Source organism: Stenella coeruleoalba (assembly GCF_951394435.1).
Source record: "Stenella coeruleoalba genome assembly, chromosome: 17".
Lineage (NCBI taxonomy): Eukaryota > Metazoa > Chordata > Mammalia > Artiodactyla > Delphinidae > Stenella > Stenella coeruleoalba.
The window spans coordinates 11,100,295-11,121,039 of record NC_137163.1 but is presented as its reverse complement, the minus strand read 5'-3'; the positions used below and the strand labels follow the sequence as shown (position 1 = coordinate 11,121,039).

General features: G+C 40.3%; 1 long non-coding RNA gene across 3 annotated transcripts in view; it reads right to left on the bottom strand.

The window, feature by feature from the left end:
• Positions 1 to 19,215, bottom strand: part of LOC307175713 — a 173,455-nt gene extending 154,240 nt beyond the window's left edge. For all 3 annotated transcript variants that reach the window (XR_013824430.1, XR_013824431.1, XR_013824432.1), the window contains exons 1-2: positions 18,098 to 19,215; positions 10,571 to 10,656 (exon numbers count right to left, since the gene is read on the bottom strand). This is a non-coding gene — a long non-coding RNA (uncharacterized lncRNA). The remainder of the gene's footprint in view (positions 1 to 10,570; positions 10,657 to 18,097) is intronic.
• Positions 19,216 to 20,745: the final 1,530 nt, after the last annotated feature.

Genomic DNA, 20,745 nt, shown 5'->3' with positions numbered 1-20,745 from the left:
CTAAGTCAAGCTAGACTACATCTCATTCATTTATCCAACAAACACGTGTTAAGCAGTCACTAGGTATAAATACCAGGTACAGCGTTTATAAACTACCACATAGGGTATTTGGTGAATGAAATGTGTCAACCTATGCATATGTCAGATAGTGTCTGATACTAAGCAAATGTTCGAGACATGTGAAGCCATTTACTTTATTTTTTCCCCATCTTGTCTGTGATCACGGGAAAAATAAACAAGCAAACTCTGTCATTATTATTTGGTGATTGTGGTCCTTGGCCACCTTTGGAAAAGGAAGGATAAAGGGTGGCTATTAAAGGAAGCACCATGGATGGTTTGGCCTCTGGGTCAGACTGTCCTGGCCAGGTCAACCATTGCCACAGATGAGCAATTCTATTGTAAAAAGACCAGAGTGACCATTCTTCGTGATCTGTCCAGAAACGCATTTTAAATACCTCTTCTGCAGGAAATGAGGAAATGCTGTGATGACACAGACAGTCATCAGAGGTTTGGGAGCTGCAGTAAGTGTTGGATACTCTGGCTCCTGGTGCATTTATAATTCCTTCAAGCAGTTCCCAAACCTTAGAACTAGCTGAGGAACTTTGACACAAGCTCAGCCCTCCATTTCAGGATTCACCCGTTAAGACTTTCTCATCAGAATAGGGATTCAATAAAATTTCCTGAGTTCCTACTTTGTGCCAGTCCCTGGAAATGGACAATGGCAAGATAAGCTGCAGCGCATCTTCTGGTTTGACACATAGAGATATAGGCAGTAGCAATGCAATGTGTAAGCCTATGGGAGCAAAAAGCACACAGAATTATGGTACCACTGAGTAACCAGAAGAAGCAGTAATGAATCTTGTCACTCTGTTCTGGTAGGGACCCCAGAAGGCCACATTGATTGGAAGGTAAGCTTGCTCTTCATAGGTGAATCTCAAAGGGATACTGGGCTATTGCAGTTTAGTAGAATGGACACAAACTTTGATTTAGGCACACTTGAGCTTTAATCCCAAGCCTACTTCTTAGCTGTGTGAATTTCATTATCACCTTGACCTCTTTTCTTTCCTTGTCTGTCAAATGGGCATAATAGTGCCCCGCTAAATTTATCTATTGTGAGAATTAATTATATAATGTAGAGTTGGGAATATACTAAGCATGCAATAAGTGATACTAGTTACCAGTCTCTCAACATGGTGTCATCTCAGAGTTTTGAGGTTGTGTGGACACGTGCTAGAATCTTAGATTTTCTATTCAGCATCATCTGACCTGCGAGAATGATATAACGTTTCTGAGGCTCAATTTCTGCACCTAAAAGTGGAGATAATACATTTTAGAGCATCTGAAATGTAAGAGCTCTTTGACAATATTGCTCTCCTACTGTGAGTCTTCCATGAAATGATTTATCCAGATTTATTTTGAAACTATGTATCCTTAACCCGTAATAAGTTTCCTATTTATTTTTTCCTCAAGGTCTCTCTCCTGCTTCTCTCTGAGAAGAGAGTGTCAGAGGGCCCCATCTTCTCCCAGTGGGACTCTCGTCTAGGTGTTGAAAACCTTTGTTCACTGGGAATCCACAATGAGGGAACCAACAATCGTCTTGGAGGAGGGCATACACATTTTTTGTTATGGATACCACTCTTCTTCTCCCCTTTCTCAAAAAACAGTGTACCCATAAACTTGGAAATGGTTTCAATAATTCTTTTCTAAAGAACTTAAACAGTTGCTTTAAAGTTGTAGAAAATATACATGATTCGTGTATGTGTGTGTGTGTGTTTGTGTGTATGTATATGTGAGAAGTTTGTATGTGATGATGGAGATTAGGAGAAATACGGGGACAGAGCATAGTTTCCTTGGTCTACCTTCTTGACTCTCTTTCAGAAGAGTGTTATGTAGGCATCTGTTGATCCCTAGAGAGTCCCTACAGTTTTTGAGCTGCCCAGGTGAAAAATCCTCTTTTCTCTAAACCTGCCATTCTCCCGTACCTCTGCTGCATTTTCCACTTAATTCCTCTCCCCATCTTATAGGATATCAGTGGTCTTCCCCTTCAAATAATCAAGTATCAATCTCCAGATATTTTCTTCTACCTTGCAGATTGGACAACTTCCATGATCAGTTTCTGTTGAGGAGAAGGGAACACTCCCTGCAGCGGCAGAGCCTGCCAGCCCTACCAGGGAAGGAGTTAGGATGCATACTAGTCACACATTTAAAATAAAATGAAAAATATTCCTGTTAAGATCAATCACCTTCTTCAAAACCACTGTCTAATAATTACTAAAATATTTATATTATTCTCGTTTTGATGCTATTTCAAATGAGTGAACAACTCTGGACTGATTATACAAAGGAGAGGTTGGTCCCTCCCTGTCCTACTGTTTCTCTCACATAACTACATGGTTGTATAGTTGCTAGCCTGTTTGTGTTTATTCGCTTGTGGGTAAAGATGAATAAAGAAAAGGGTCCTTGGACTTCCCTGGTGGCACAGTAGTTAAGAATCCACCTGCCAATGCAGGGCACACAGGTTCGATCCGTGGTCTGGGGAGACCCCACATGCCATGGATCAACTAAGCCCGTGTGCCACAACTACTGAGCCTGTGCTCTAGAGCCTGAGAGCCACAACTACTGAGCCCTTGTGCCACAACTACTGAAGCCCACGCACCTAGAGCCTGTGCTCTGCAACAAGAGAAGCCACCGCAATGAGAAGCCTGTGTACCACAACTAGAGAAAGCCCACTAGCAGAAACAAAGACCCAACGCAGCCAAAAATAAAATAAATAAATTTATATATAAAAAAGAAAAGGGTCCTTACTGTATAGCACAGGGAACTCTACCCAATACTCTGTAATGACCTGTATGGGAAAAGAATCTAAAAAAGAATGGATATATGTATAACTGATTCACTTTGCTGTACCCCTGAAACTAACACAACACTGTAAATCAACTATATTCCAATAAAAATTTTAAAAAATAAAAATAAAAATGTCCTTACTTGATAAAATAAAAGTACTGATGAGCCAAAGCCAACTCAAAAAAGAAGAAAAGAAAAGGGTGATTTCAACCATCCCATGCATTTTCCCCAAGTTCGACCTCTTAAGGTAGGACATCTATAATGTTTTAATAATAATGTGAGCTAACATGTCTAAGGCATCTTCCATTACTCAAAGTTCTTTTCACACATACATTACCTAGTTCACCCGCACAATGCCATCATGAGGTTAGAAGACTTTCATTCACATTGTTTAAAGATAGCGAAAGAGCTTCAGAGAGGTTACGTGACTAACCCAAGATCACACAACTTATAAATGACAGAACTAGGTCTTCTGAATTCACCTAACAAGTCCCTGACACATAACAGAGGGCAATTTATAGTTAATGTGCTTAAACAAATTTAATTAAGTTGGTAAACACAGTTGGATAATCTCTAAGATTCCTCTAAACTTTGTTAGCTTAATATTTGGAATTTATTTTGAGCAAACATTATTGTCTTCATGCCTCACTCAGTATTTTTAAAGACATGCAACATAGATAAACCAGAAGTATCGTTCATTGTCTTACTGGAAAAGAAAGATGATGCAGCAACCCTATCTTTGATAAGCAGTTTGCACAAGAATTTGGAAATGACTGTTGATGCACCGTGAGTTAATTACACAAGTGAGTTTAATCTAATTTCGGACACCATAGTAAGTCTCCTTGACCTCATCATATCTCTATATGGAGTGGTAGCTAATGGCTCTGCATGTCCTCCTGTCTGCTGCCATGAAATTCTACGGATTATTTTCTTACATCTAACTAATAGGCGTCTCTTTCATGTATGACCTGGAAAAGTGTACAGTGGTTGATATTAAATGAGTCCTTTCCACCACCACCACCACCCCCCCACACACATGTTCATGACCATAGTGAGAAGTTACTATGTAATCATTGGTCAGTAGCTGACCTTGTCAGAAAAATGAAACAAATTCAATAGACTCTTCAACTGATGGTTAGGCTATTCTGACCACCTTAGAAATGTTTTGACCTTAAACATGCCATTTCAATAAATGGCTTTGCTTCAACTCATCAGTGGTCAGATTGCTTTCAAAATGTCCAACTTTTCTCCAAATCTAGCTCCAACATATTTTTCCAAATTAAACTTTTCTCCACTGCCCTTTTTGACTGAATTATCCTGTAAAACTGTAAGCTTCAGACCTCTAAGCACAAAGTCTCTGTTATTTGGAACAACTGGCCCATTTTCTACTTGCTGAATTCTTTAAGGATCAAAATCAATGCTACCTCTATCCTAACCACTTAATACCTTAGTTTTAAAGATGAATATTCACACTTTAATTTGAATTATGACTAAACAATGATTTTGTCTCTTCTACTAGATTGCAAGTTTTTGAAGATAGGAGCCTTGCTTGATGCAGTACTTTATTGGTGATACGGCATGAAAAATAATTAAAATATAAACTAAAATATATTGAATAAAGTAATAGTTCTATACGTGCAGGAGAAAGAAACAGTTATCTTGGGATAAAATCAGAGATAGTACAGTATTAAAAATAAATCTCGGAGGGGCTTCCCTGGTGGCACAGTGGTTGGGAGTCTGCCTGCCGATGCAGCGGACACGGGTTCGAGCCCTAGTCCGGGAGGATCCCACGTGCCGCGCAGCGACTGGGCCCGTGAGCCACAACTGCTGAGCCTGCGCGTCTGGAGCCTGTGCTCTGCAGCAAGAGAGGCCGCGGCGGTGAGAGGCCCACGCACCGTGATGAGGAGTGGCCCCCACTTGCCGCAGCTAGAGAAAGCCCTCGCACAGGGGTGAAGACCCAACACAGCCAAAAATAAATAAATTAATTTAAAAAATAAATAAATAAATCTTGGGCTTCCCTGGTGGCGCAGTGGTTGAGAGTCTGCCAGCCAATGCAGGGGACGCGGGTTCGTGGCCCGGTCCGGGAGGATCCCATGTGCCGCGGAGCGGCTGGGCCCATGAGCCATGGCCGCTGAGCCTGCGTGTCCGGAGCCTGTGCTTGCAACGGGAGAGGCCGCAGCAGTGAGAGGCCCACATACCGCAAAAAAAAAAAAAAAAAAAAAAAAAAAACTCACAATCAACTTTGATCCATAAATGTACCACTCTTATGTTATAATTATTGGTCTGTATATCTCTAACTACCACTGGAACGACAACTCTTTTACTTGGGATGGTGTGTGGGAAAGTGTCTTCTATCTTGTATCCCCAGAGACTACACACAGAATGTTGAGAGTCATTATTTGTTGAATGAGTAAATGAATTGCCAAAGCTTTATTCCTCTTAGCTCTTAGCTACCACCTAGCGAGAGAGTAATAGTACTCCTAATCCCAGATAAACAACGTCTTATTTTCAGACTTTACTGGGATACTAAACCCTTTACTCTTCTTTTCCAGAAGTGGTGACCTTTAGTTTCCTTCCACTGTATTTTCTAATCTTCTATTCCTCAAAAATAACAAGGGCAGAATGGCTAGTCAGAATTAAGATTCCAGTCTTAAGTCCCAAGACCTAAGTCTGATTAAGTCAGTGTGATACAATAAAACGCATTTGGGGATAAAAATATCTAACCTTGACTCTCTTCCTGACTTGCTAAGTGACCTTGAACAAGTCACTTCCCTTCTCTGGTCCTCTATGTCTCATTTGTAAACTGAAGTTTTCAGGCAGAGATAATAAGTTCCTTTCTGGACAGTGAAACAAAACAGTTTTCAGGGTAATTAGAGAAAAATTAAGCTCTCTGGAATAAAATTATCAATAGAAAGAATGATAATTCTTGGAAACAATTAACTTCAGTGAAACAGTGAGTTCAGCACACCCCTTATGAGTTCAGCAAAATGGCTTGTACATTTATATACACACTGACACTGATTTATGATGCTATAGAAAGAGAGCATCTGTTGAAGTTTTGGGGGAAATCAAAATTGGTACTAATTTTCAATGGCAGGAAAATATGATCATGGTAATTATGGCATAATTATGATGCCCTAAATCTAATTTTAGCATCTGGGTATAAGAAAGAATGGAAAACCAATATAAAAGAAGAACAAAACATACCGACTTTCCAAAGATAATGGAGCCATAAGAAATAACAGGATTGGGTTATAAAAAGAACAAATCTTATCCACAAACCTGATTATAATCCCTCCCCAAATTTTCTTTTGTGAGAAATATCCAATTTTCAGGCCAAAATAATTGATGATGAGTAATCCTTAAAAAACACAATTAGACAGACGCGCTGCTGTTGGGGAGAGACATTTCTGAGCCAAGTTGGACCCACAAGACATTTTTCTCGATACTTCTACTGAGCGGGGCTTGATTTGCATGCTGATGCCCAGACATTGTTCAATCTAAAAATGGATTCATGAGCTAAATAATAGCACACTGCACTTCTGTACCCAAAGAAGAATAATGTTCTGATCCTCACAATTGCTAGACATGTGAGCAAAAGAAAGAAGTTTTGGTGCAGGGAAAGAAATAGCTAGAAGAACATGGACTTGAGTCCTTAACCCTCCACTTATTAGTTTTTAGACCACTTATTAGGCCACAGTCTTGGCCTCTATTTATTATCTGTAAAATGGGATAATAATACTTATTCATAAGGTTGTTTTGAGGAATGATGACAGTATGTATAAAGCATCCATCAGTGTTTGGCAAGTAGTAAATGTTCATTAATGAAATATTTGCTCTCTTCCTGGTTAAGGGAATGTTTCTCAAAGTATCATCTCCTAATCAACCACCTGCATCAGAATCACCTGGTCTCCTTCTTAAAAAGAGAGATGTCGGGCTTCCCTGGTGGCACAGTGGTTGGGAGTCCGCCTGCCGATGCAGGGGACACGGGTTTGTGCCCCGGTCCGGGAAGATCCCACATGCCGCGGAGCGGCTGGGCCCGTGAGCCATGGCCGCTGAGCTTGCGCGTCCGGAGCCTGTGCTCCGCAACGGGAGAGGCCACAACAGTGAGAGGCCCGCGTTCCGCACAAAAAAAAAAAAAAAAGAGAGAGAGAGATGTCTTTAAAAATAGGAGAGCACTTCACCTGATTTTTCTTGGCCTCTAAAATTTCCCAGGTAGCCAACATACTAGATGACATCTTTTGATATTTTCCAGTATTAAGACTAAATGCTACTATATATAAAATAGATAACTAATAAAACCTACTGGTAGTACAGGGAACTCTACTCAGTACTCCGTAATGGCCTGTATGGGAAAAGAATCTAAAAAAACAAATGAGTGGATATATGTATACATATAACTGATTCACTTTGCTGTACACTTGAAACTAGTACAACATTGTAAATCAACTATACTCAATAAATTTTTTTTTAAAATAAGACTAAATACTTTTATCACTAGTATTGAAATGCTGCTATCAGCTTCCAGTCATTCTATGATTACATTCCATGTTCTCACAAATGTGGATGACCGGAGGTGTAGACATCTTCCCAGCCCACAGCAAGCATGGGAAGACATTTTCATACTCACTCATTACCCAGAATAAAGGGCTCAAATGAGTTATGAGAATTCACAGTTCTTCAGGCAAAATGATAAAACCAAGTTTAAAGGTCAAATGAGGAGAAACTGTGGAGAGTTTTTCATTTTTTCTTCTCTATTTCCAACCCAACGGGCTTAATGTTTGGGATCCTTAGTCCCTTTATTGTATGTGATAGCTCATTCTTGTGATTAGAAAACTTTTTTTTTTTCAGCAAAACCAATAAAAACACACATATAAATCCAAATACTTGTAGGTGCATGCAAAAAGTGATTGCATTTATGCAAACTAATTCATAAAAGTCCTTAACAATACTTGTAATTTAGGTTTTTTTTTTTGTCTTAAGCAAGTGATTCCATTTTAAACAAAAAGATGTTTTTGTTTTTGTGTTTTTTTAATTCTTCCTTTCTTCTCCTCCACCCATCCAATAGGTTGGTTTTGTGGGTTTTCTTTCCTTTCACTCATCATGAGACCACCCTGTACAACAGAGCCAGAAATGTAAAACAGGGCACTCTTTTAAATCTTACACATTTTTTCCACATCTGCTTTTTTCTTCTTCAGCCTGATGTCTTTATCCTTAAGCATAAGTGACAGTAACATCAGAAGTTATGAAAGAAAAAGCAAAGAAATGTTACTTTGGGACAAAAGTGATTCTTGATTTTTAAGAAATGTTAATATACACAAGTTTCCCATAAGGGGCAGGAAATGTCATGAGGTTTAAATGCTCCTAATATTAGCTGATATTCTTTCTTCTGTGAAGTAACATCCTCAACTTCAGTGGTAAAAATTCACTTTTGGAAATGCATACCTGATCTGCATACAGATGCCTGGAGTCTGAACTAGGGTAACTCTTTGGCTGTGGGGTCCATCCACAATAGACTTAATTAACAAGGGTATTGGATCCCCTCCTCTCATATGTTGGAAGGTCATTCAAGGCCATTGAAGAAGATGGCTCTCATCAGTGCCAAAGTACTTACAGTTTCATTTTAGAAGACGAAGGTTTTTTCCAATCCTACCCATGACCTTTACTTGCGGTCCATTCAAGCCAAATTTACATTTTACCATCAGAAAACTACACACAAAGCAGGACTTCAAAATTAAGCACTGGTAACCCATCTTTTGTCTTGAACTACTTATGAAAAATGAGATTGCAAGGCTGTGTAAAATCTAGGTTCCTGCTTTTTTTCTCGTCCATCCTGTCTCATTCATTTACTCATCCATTTGTTTCATCATTCCTTCATTCAGCAAATATTAATGCCTCATTTTGTGAGACAAAGTGTTGGGTCTAATGATGATTATAATGAAGTGATGGCGATGACGATGATGATGAAGATGTCAATCATGAACATCTGGATATCCCTTCAGTTGATAGTGTAACATAGAGTTTTGTTTAACTCTCAGCACAGCCGTGTGATTTTGTTCAGGCTCATCCTCTCCATTTCACGGATGAGAAAAATTTTCTAGTCACGTAAGAATTGAGTGGAGCAAAGATTTCAACTCACATCTCTTACTTCAATTTCTATATACTTTCACTCATGTAAAGGGGTTAAAAAATGAAAAACAACTTTTGTCCCTGTCCTTAAAAAGCTTATAGTCCAATAAAATATCAAAAACATGCACAGAAATCATTGTAATACCTAGAAGAAAGACAGTGATGAAAATCATGTATAACTCAAGTGTAAACAGACGTCCATTATATTTTATTATACTTACATGGTATTTTAATGTATACTTTTTCATCTCACACAGGTACTTCTTCTCGGTATTTCAGGAAATATTATTCTTATTCTTGCTCTGCAATCTTCGTGTTTTTTCTCTCCCTCGCGTTTTAATTTATAACTAAAGTCAATGTACTATATAAATTCATATGGTAGGAGGCAGTGATTGATAACTCAGATTTTAAGACCCAACAATCTGAGGACTTATATGAATTCCGTGAACACAGGCACGTTGTTGGCTCTCAGCAAGTTCATATGCTATGAGGGGATAACATCATCAACCTCACGACATAGTCCTAAAGATTAAATGAGGCAGACATCAGATATTTAACAAAGTGCTTGGTGCATGCCAATAAATGTTATCTATCATTATTATCATTATCTCATGTATAAAGAGCCCTCAACCTGGGACCTGGCAAATGGGGCTGTTTACTACGTTCATGGCATTGTGTTAGAGGCACACAAAATGGTAGTTATAATAATGGATATATAAATACAATCTTTATTTTTAGGACCCTGTAGTTTTGGTAAGAAACTTACTAAAAGAGTGGTAATTTTGGTTTGACATAGAGTTTCTACTTCCATCCTGAGAAGCTTATCTATCTATATTGGTCTTATTCTTTCTTTCTGTAAGATAGGAATAATGATGGTTATTTCACTGGAGTGTTGTAAGACCTTTCATCAGAGAAATGTATCAGCAAGGGATGGAGGAAATGATACGATGAAGCTTTAAGAGAGAAGGGAAGACCCACTGGAGGAGGCAAAGTCTCTATGGTACAGGGTAGCCTATTAATTCTATTGGCATCAATTAATGCTTGAAGAGGAAAATGATACTCCACCCCAGCACTGAATTTTCTACATATTCTTTTAAAAAGCACAAATATATTGTGCTATATATGTATATGTCATGACATACATGAATATAAAATAAATATATAAATTTTATATATATATGTATACATGCCACTTTTCACTACTAACTTCTCAAAGCCTTTGAACTCAGGAGTTCTGTTCCATTTGTATTCTTTGGGCTGCTCAGTAAACACGAGTTGATGAATGAATGAAGGAATACATAGAAATTAGAATTACACTTATACGTTGGTATTGCATTCCTCAAAGAACATTAGAATCAGGGTTGAACACAGTGCTCAGGCCTTGGACTAGGATTTACTTGCTGTGTAATAAACTTTACACAAGCAGTTACCTCTCTGATTCTCAATTTTCTCCTCTATAAAACTGAGTTATTACTAAAATCTTTGTTACATAGTTTGGGGTTCAATTAGGATAAGTTAAATATTGGAAATCTGAAGCATTCTGCTTCAGAAATGTGACACATTATTATCATGATTATTATAACAGTATTGCTCTTACTTGTAATTGCTGCATTTGAACATTCTATTGCTCTGCAGACATCACTTGCTCTATCTTCCCCAGGGTGCTGGTATACCAGGATGCTTCTGTAGAAGAGAAACGATATGTTTGATCTAAGGAAATAGAACTTTCCATCTTGGCATTTTCATAAAGGCCACACATGCACAGCCTTATAATGACTTCACCTGCAGCTTTCACACTGTGTTAGAGTTTGCTATGTGCCCTCTAATACTCTGTTGTCATTTATTAATGCAAGTTTTAAATTTAAGATAGGGACAGGTCTACTCAGAATAAAGACTGCCTTTCTCAGTCTCTTTGCAATGAGTTATAACTACATATCTAAGCTTTGTTGCATATTTGGTAAAAGGAAATGAGTATGCAACTTTTAGGAAATGTCCTGAAAGGGAGATCCTCTTCTCCCTTCCTGCTGACTGGAACACAAACATGGTAATTGTATTTGAGCAGCCATCTTGAACCAGGAGTTGGAAACCATGTGCTAAGGATGTTGAAGCTACAGGATAAATAGATCCTGGGTCCCTGACACTGAAGAGCCCATACCAACCTGAATTGCTGTGAGACTGCTAAAGAAAGTGAGCAGCATATAGATTCTTCCCATGCACTATTTTTTTTTACCCATTATGACTGTTGTTGCTGAACAGGGAATCTCTTGTCCTAATCTATTGCTCATGACTAGAATATGCTGGAAGCCTTATTCTGGTTTGACACCATTGATCCCAGGTAACTGTGCAGTAAGTCTTATAATCCAATTCTAAATGTAGCCTTTTACATACACAAAGCATTTTGGTTAGAGAGCACAAAAAGTTTCTGCACAGCTACCTCAGCCATAGAAATTTGCCTTCTTAAAATTGCTTAATCAGTGCACATCTCTGGTGTCAGGAGGGAATGGACACAGGGAAAAGGCTAAAGGATAATGGAAAGGGTCTGAGCCTTTGGATTCCAGCGGGTACCCAAGCCAGCTGAGCTGATACTAGTTCACAGCAACCAGAGTGCCCTGAGAAAGGCTTTCTAGGAAGCTGAGGTACTAGCACTGGCCCGTGAGGCACAGCTCACTCTACTTGTCCCTGCCAAGTAGAGAGGAGATTGTGTGCTATGGGAGAGGAAGTCCACGTGTAGAGATGGCGGCATGGAGATTATCCTCTCTCTTTCTATCTCTGTCTCCCAGGACAAGTCACTCACAGAATGGCTGCTCAGTAAAGCTTGCTTTTCATGGAATACATTAATTTTAGCTCCTGTTCTGCTGCTAACTGGGGCAAGCCATTTTACCTTGCTAGGTGTCAGTCTTCCAATCCTTAAAATAGGGGTGATAATAACATTTACTTCCAGGGGAGTATTAGGATGCAATTAGATACTGCATTCAAATATACTTTAGAAACTCTAAAATCCTATAGATGGCTTGAAAGAGAAAAAGAAAATTGTCTCTTTATTTGTTGCCTTTAAAATATGCAAAAGTATTAAGATTTTTGTGTCTGTAAAGCAGTATTCATTTCCTCACTGTGTAACAGTTATGATTCATTTCATTTCAAGGGACAGAAAACCTACCAATTTAAGTTAAAGAGACAATGTATTAAAAGGATACAGAGGGATTATGGAATTCAAGCTCAGAGATGCGTCTGGAATGAGGAATGTGAATGTTATAAAGATTCCCTCTTTTTTCTCATTGCTTGTCTTTGCTCTTCTGCCTCGCTTTTCTTTTTTTCTGCAAACTCCCCTCCTCTGATTCTCTGGTCCACATGGTGGGAAACACAGCTGACCCAATGGTTTCCAACCTCATATTTTATGTATTACAATTCAAGATACATACGTTTTAATTTCAAAATTGGATCCTCAAATTCCTATTCGATCAAATCAGGAGGGGTCCAAAATAGCCAAAATAATTTTGAACAAGAAGAACAAAATTGTAGAACGCATACTTCTTGATTCCAAAGTTACTACAAAGCTACAGTGTTGGTTTCCTTTCGCTCATTGAGCATATTTATGACATTTGATTTAATTTCTTGTCCAGTAAATCCAACTGCTAGGCTTTCTCAGGGACAGTCTCTGTTACTTTTTGCTTACGAGTAGGCCATGTTTTCCTGATTCTTGCATGCTCCAATATTTTGTTAAAAACTGGGCATTTTGAATATAATAATACAGTGAATCTTGGAATCAGATTCTTCTTCCTTAGGGTTTGCTGTTATTGATTGCTATGGGCTATAGTTATCTGTTTATTTAGTGACTTATCCAAACTATTTTGCAAAGACTGTATTCTGTTGTATGTGATCACTGAAGTCTCTGTTCATTTATCTTAGTGGTCACCCAGTGACTTGACATGGATTCGCTTAAACCCTGGAATCAAAAATGAAGGAAAAAAAATACTACTGTCCAGTTTTTGTAACTTGACTCTGAACTGAAGCACTCCTTCAGTGATAAGTTAGTCTGCCTATAACCGTGCCTTAGCCTTCACCTCCTTCTTGTGCAGCACCCACAGATTTGCCAGAGATATAAACCTAGAGTACCCTCAAGTCTTTCCTGGGCATGTGTCTTTTCCTGGGCATGCACACTGTTCTCCATCTTCTTTGGTATATACAGAGGCCCTTCTATCACTGAGGGAATCCCTTCTATCACTGAGGGATAGAAGGGAATGCCTTCTATCACTGAGGGAATTTCTTATTCTACCAAGAAATTTCCTCCTCAGCCCTCTCCTTCCCAGGCGTCTGGATCTGTCTGACGATTGCCTCATCTTCCATCTCTTGCCACTGGCAGGCACAGATGGTGTATGTCTTTAAATCTTTTGACAGACCCCTCAGCTGCCATCAAGAAAGCTTTTCCAGCTGAGGGAAGGGGGCAAAACAAAAGTCAACCTCTGCACTAGCCCCTAACCCCTGTGGGAACTGCAGTAACAGACACAAATTTACAATCACAGTATTTTAAGAATAAGTTTCATTCCACTAGCTCCAGCGAGCCCCACCAGGAATGTGAGCCACCATCACCTGACCACCTGACCACTACTGCTATGTTGTGGAATGATAGGCAACAAACAAAAGTGCCACACTATTAACAAACTTTGGTAACTTTTTTCTTCATCAAACACTCCCTCAGTTACCGCAAGTCTTCAGTTAGAATCCAGGGTTCAAAGAAAGTTGATTCTGTCCATTTTCCCAAGTTTATGGTTGATGTAGTGGAGGGACTGATTCTTTGAGCACCTTACTCAACTGATTTTCATAATGTCATTTAGATATACTATTTTAATATTGAAGCATTTTTAAAATGTGGCTTATAAATCTTTTATATTTTTGAATTTGCTTTTAGTTTTAAAAAGAAGTTATTCTGGAATGGTCCAGCCACATTCAGCAGGGAAACTCTTCTTCCAGACTTCCAGGTGGATGGACTTCTGTTCTACATTAATTATATCCAGTCAGCTCGGTGTTTTGTGCCCACCTAGAGGGGTGGGATAGAGAGGGTGGTAGCGAGATGCAAGAGGGAGGAGATATGGGGATATATGTATAGCTGATTCACTTGTTAAAAAGCAGAACCTAACACACCATTGTAAAGAAATTATACTCCAATAAAGATGTTTAAAAAAAAATGACATGACCCCTCTTCTTAGAGAGCCAGTTCTTCTTTTTTTTTTTTATGGACTTTTGGCAATGTATTTTGTTCTCAAAGTCTGATCTAGAACATGTTCACAAGGAACCAGGTTAGCTATAGTATTTATGTGTGTGTGTGTGTGTGTGTGTGTGTGTGTGTGTGTGTGTGTGTATATATATATATATATTGCAGGTTAACTATAGTACTGAGGAATATTAGATACATTGACTATAGTAAGAGTCATAAGTGATCCTTCAACAATTCCTCTATAGGATTATGCAAAGGAGTTTAAGGAGAAAATGTTCTTCTGGCTCTTTCTGCCTCAGATCTAATGGTGAAGGAATCTAAACCTCATTACAGTGAAGTATATTAAGAACTAACATTTGAGTGAGGACTAGATTTTATTTCCACATCTGTCCATCACTGAGTCACAACTTCTCAGAGCCTCAATTTCCTCTTTTGTAAACTGGGATAATAAATTCTACCTACTTAAAATAATTAATGTGGTGTTTCAGATGAGATAATGCATAGGAAAGCGCTTTACAAGCTGTAAATTACTTTACAAACGTATGTTATGGTTTAAACTGGTATATTCTTATGCTGAAAGCACATTGTTCTCTTTGGAAGATGATTCAAAGAGTTGATTCTTGATTTACAGCTCTTTTAACCAGAAAACTCATGCTCATGATAAATCAAAATGGGTCAGTAATGTTGGGGTATTGGTTTTATTGACATCACACAAATCAATCTTCGTTCCTAGAGATTTCTTCCAATGTCTGAACTCAGTTATGATGGTACCAGCTAAGCCACAGCTTTTTCAGGACACGGTTGAAAGCAGTTCTTGAATCGGAGTTAGAAGGGACACGACAAAGTCTTTGTTGTTAATGACCAAAATATTCAACCTGAATCAGTGAATTCAATCATATATAAGATAAACAGTGTTTCCTAACGGCACTTCCCTAGTAATTAAACAAGAAATGAGCAAGGTATATATCCTGACCTTGAAAAATCCCCAGCCTTCTGCAGGAGGCAGACAAGTGACAGAAAAACAAGTCCATGTGATGGCTGCTGTAATCGACTCAATATTTAACGCATTGCCGTGCGGATAAAACAGTAATTCTTCCAAGGGAAAGATAGGTAATTAGTGAAAGATTCAGAGAAGAGGTCGTAGTCAAGGTACGTGATCTCCAGGTAGAAAAGGGAGAAAAGGGAATCCAGGCAAAGAAATTAGCCTAAGAAAATGTATGGAAGTGGGAATGTGCTTGGCATTTTGCAAGCATGCGAGGTAAAATAAAGACCATCCTCCAAAGATGGCCATGGCCTCCTGTCCGATGTCTGTGAATATGTCACCTTACGTGGCACAAGGAACTTTACAGATGTGTTTATGATAAAATTCTTAAAATGGGGAGATTATCATATACCATCTAGATGGGCCCAATGTAATTGTAAGGGTCCTTATTAATGAAGGAAGGAAGCAAAAGAAGGTCAGAGTCAGAGAGAGACGTGAAAATCCTATGTTTTTGGCTTTCAAGAAGGAAACATTGAGTCATAAGCCAAGGAACGGCAGGCAGTCTCTAGAGTCTGGAAAAATCAAGTGTATACATTTTCCTCTAGAGCCTCAAGAGGGGACACAGTCCTGTACTTATTGATTGTAGTACAAGAAGACTGGTGTGGGACTTCTGACCTCCATCACTATAAGATAATCAATTTGTGCTTTATTAAGCCGCTAGGCTTGTGGTGATTAGTTACAGCAGCAACAGGAAACTAATAGAGTGGGAATAAGAGAATGGCTGAAATGTACGGTAGTGTGTGTGTGTGTGTGTGTGTGTGTGTGTGCGCGCGCGTGTGTGCGTGTGTGTGTGTGTTTCTGAGGATGGAGCAAAGAGAAGTGCGAGATGGTAAAGGAAAAGAAGATTGGGACCTGTTGCAAAGGATTTTGATAATGTGTTCTGAATCTAAGGTGTCTGAATTTTTAATCCTCAGAGAATGTGATTCTGAAAGTCAGATCTCATGTATAGAAGCTACCATTTCATTAGCTCATTGGTCTGGTTAATTTCCTGAGTATCATAATTGAAACCTGTAAATCTCCTCCTCCTACGTGGATGAAGTTCTGGGCCTCCATTTGAGAATTCTGAGGCATCTTTTCATCTTGGCAAGCATTGTCGTTCTCACACACACACAAACACGTGTGCGACACATAGAAATCCCTCACTGTACTCTGCTGGACACCATTATTTTTAGCTATTATTGGGCATTTCAGGGACCATGAATGGTGACCATAGTTATAAAAATGTATCTGCAAACTTTGATAAGAACTATAAAACAAAAAAGTAGGCTGCTACAAGACACATTAATGGGGAGTTTGTTTGTTAGATATGCAAGACAGGACAGTTTGTTAGATATGCAAGACAGGACAGCTCTCTTTGAAGTTTCTTTGCCCCTCTCCTCCCCTTCTAATTTCCTGTCACTCACATCCTCTGTTCTTATTTCCTCTTTCATCACTTTGGTCAGAGGAAGTGATCAGAACCACTGCAGAAGGGTCTAGAAAGGGTATTAATTTTTTTCTTTATCTCCTCAATTCAAATCCATCTCTTGTACTCTCGATCCCTTTGTAAAACAAAAGGTTTGGTATGTGCATGACTAAATTTTCCAGTCATGATAGTTGTTAAGGAAACTCTCAAAATAGGGAGTAGACCACCAGAATTAAGCTTGAGATAGGAAAGAGAATATGTGATACTAGAAGTTCTTGGAAGCATAAGAAAGAGGTCTTTTGGATGTCAGCAGGATTTTTCTGGAATTGGAGTGGTTCCTCTGCTGTGCATAGCATTGCAAAACACACTGTTTCAAAATCACTGCATGGTTTGCTGTGAAGTCACTGGTGGCCTCTTTATCCCCCAAATCACTTCCCAGTGAACACTTTGATCCTCTATGATATCAGTTTCTTGGGACACTAATTGCTTCCAAGTGAATTTAGGCTTGCCAAGCGTCTGGGTGGCGTCTCCCCTTAGATACAATTCTTTGCACTTATATGTTTGTTTGCTTCCAAAATCCTCTGAATACTTTAACAACAGAAATCCTCTCAATACAGTAGAGTTGAAAGATACAAAATCATCTTGAATCCTGGGTACCTGGGATATTTCCTGGCACTGTAGCTGACTCCCAGAGGGATACACTAAAGGCACAAATCTCTAAAACTCTGGTTTGCATCTTGAAGGAAATTTCTAGCTACCTCTACAGATTTCAAGGTAATGATACAAAGAGAAATGTGAAAAATATTAAAACCATTCAAAGAAGATAGTCATATAAGACCCAGGCTTTTCAACTCTCTAGAGACCAGACTTCCGGGAAGATGGCAGAAGAGTACGAAGTGGAGATCACCTTCCTCCCCACAGATACATCAGAAATACAACTACACGTGGAACAACTCCTACAGAACACCCACTGAACGCTGGCAGAAGACCTCAGACCTCCCAAAAGGCAAGAAACCCCCCACGTACCTGGGTAGGGAAAAAGAAAAAAGAATAAGCAGAGACAAAAGGATAGGGACAGGACCTACACCAGTGGGAGGCAGCTGTGAAGGAGGAAACGTTTCCACACACTAGGAAGCCCCTTCGAGGGCGGAGACTGCGGGTGGCGGAGGGGGAAAGCTTCGGAGCCGCGGAGGAGAGCACAGCAACAAGGGGTGCGGAGGGCAAACCAGAGAGATTCCCGCACAGAGGCTCAGGGCCGACCGGCGCTCACCAGCCCGAGGCTTGTCTGCTCACCCGCCGGGGCGGGCGGGGCTGGGAGCTGAGGCTCGGGCTTTGGTCGGAGCGCAGGGAGAGGGCTGGGGTTGGCGGCGTGAACACAGCCTGCAGGGGGTTAGTGCGCCACGGCTGCCCGGGAGGGAGTCCGGGGAAATGTCTGGACCTGCCGAAGAGGCAAGAGACTTTTTCTTACCTCTTTGTTTCCTGGTGCGCGAGGAGAGGGGATTAAGAGCGCTGCTTAAAGGAGCTCCAGAGACGGGCCGAGGCGCGGCTAAAAGCGCGGACGCCAGAGACGGGCCTGAGACGCTAAGGCCGCTGCTGCCGCCACCAAGAAGCCTGTGTGCGAGCACAGGTCACTGTCCACACCCCCTTCCGGGGAGCCTGTGCAGCCCGCCATTGCCAGGTTCCCCGGAACCAGGGACAACTTCCCCGGGAGAACGCACGGCGCGCCTCAGGCTCGTGCAACGTCACGGCGGCGCAGCGTCACGCCGGTGCAACGTCACGCCGGCCTCTGCCGCCGCAGGCCCCGCCTCCGTGCCCCTCCCTCTCCCCGGCCTGAGTGAGCCAGAGCCCCCGAATCAGCGGCTCCTTTAACCCCGTCCTGTCTGAGCGAAGAACAGACGCCCTCCTTAGACCTACACGCAGAGGTGGGGCCCAATCCAAAGCTGAGCCCCTGGGAGCTGTGCAAACAAAGAAGAGAAAGGGAAATCTCTCCCAGCAGCCTCAGAAACAGCGGATTAAAGCTCCACAATCAACTTGATGTACCCTGCGTCTGTGGAATACATGAATAGACAACGAATCATCCCAAATTAAGGAGGTGGACTTTAAGAGCAAGATTTATGAATTTTTCCCCTTTTCCTCTTTTTGTTAGTGTGTATGTGTATGCTTCTGTGTGAGATTTTGTCTGTATAGCTTTGCTTTCACCATTTGTCCCAGGGTTCTAACTGTCCGTTTTTTTGTTTTTTTCTCTTAATAATTATTTTTTCATTATGATAACTTTATTATATTTTATCTTACTTTATTTTATTTTACTTTATCTGCTTTTTTTTCTTCCTTCCCTCCTTCCTTCCTTCCTTCCTCCCTCCCTCCCGCCCTCCCTCCCTCCCTTCTTTCTTTCTTTCTTTCTTTCTTTCTACTTCTACTAATTCTCTCTTTCTACTTTTTCTCCCTTTTCTTCTCAGCCATGTGGATGAAAGGCTCTTGGTGCTGCAGCCAGGAATTAGTGCTGTGCCTCTGAGGTGGGAGAGCCAACTTCAGGACACTGGTCCACAAGAGACCTCCCAGCTCCACATAATATCAAATGGTGAAAATCTCCCAGGTATCTCCATGTCAACACCAGCACCCAGCTTCACTCAACGACCAGCAAGCTACAGTGCTGGACATCCTATGCCAAACAACTAGCAAGACAGGAACACAACCCCACCCATTAGCAGAGAGGCTGCCCCAAATCATAATAAGTCCACAGCACCCCAAAACACACCACCAGACGTGGACCTGCCCACCAGAAAGACAAGATCCAGCCTCATCCACCAGAACACAGACACTAGTCCCCTCCACCAGGAATCCTACACAACCCACTGAACCAACCTTAGCCACTGGGGACAGACAGCAAAAACAAAGGGACCGACAAACCTGCAGCCTGCCAAAAGGAGACCCCAAACACAGTAAGATAAGCAAAATGAGAAGACAGAAAAACACACAGCAGGTGAAGGAGCAAGATAAAAATGCACCAGACCACACAAATGAAGAGGAAATAGGCAGTCTACCTAAAAAAAAATTCAGAATAATGATAGTAAAGATGATCCAAAATCTTGGAAATAGAATAGACAAAATGCAAGAAACATTTAACAAGGACCTAGAAGAACTAAAGATGAAACAAACAATGATGAACAACACAATAAATGAAATGAAAAATACTCTAGATGGGATCAATAGCAGAATAACTGAGGCAGAAGAACGGATAAGTGACCTGGAAGATAAAATAGTGGAAATAACTACTGCAGAGCAGAATAAATAAAAATGAATGAAAAGAACTGAAGACAGTCTCAGAGACCTCTGGGACAACATTAAACATACCAACATTCGCATTATAGGGGTTCCAGAAGAAGAAGAGAAAAAGAAAGGGGCTGAGAAAATATTTGAAGAGATTATAGTTGAAAACTTCCCTAATATGGGAAAGGAAATAGTTCATCAAGTCCAGGAAGCACAGAATGTCCCATAAAGGATAAATCCAAGGAGAAATACGCCAAGACACATATTAATCAAACTGTCAAAAATTAAATACAAAGAAAGCATATTAAAAGCAGCAAGGGAAAAACAACAAATAACACACAAGGGAATCCCCATAAGGTTAACAGCTGATCTTTCAGCAGAAACTCTGCAAGCCAGAAGGGCCTGGCAGGACATATTTAAAGAGATGAAGGAGAAAAACCTGCAACCAGGTTTACTCTACCCTGCAAGGATCTCATTCAGATTAGATGGAGAAATTAAAACCTTTACAGACAAGCAAAAGCTGAGAGAGTTCAGCACCACCAAACCAGCCCTACAACAACTGCTAAAGGAACTTCTCTAGGCAAGAAACACAAGAAAAGGAAAAGACCTACAGTAACGAACCCAAAACAATTAAGAAAATGGGAATAGGAACATACATATCGATAATTACTTAAATGTAAATGGACTAAATGCTCCCACCAAAAGACACAGATTGGCTGAATGGATACAAAAACAAGACCCATATATTTGCTGTCTACAAGAGACCCACTTCAGACCTAGAGACACGTACAGACTGAAAGTAAGGGGATGGAAAAAGATATTTCATGCAAATGGAAACCAAAAGAAAGC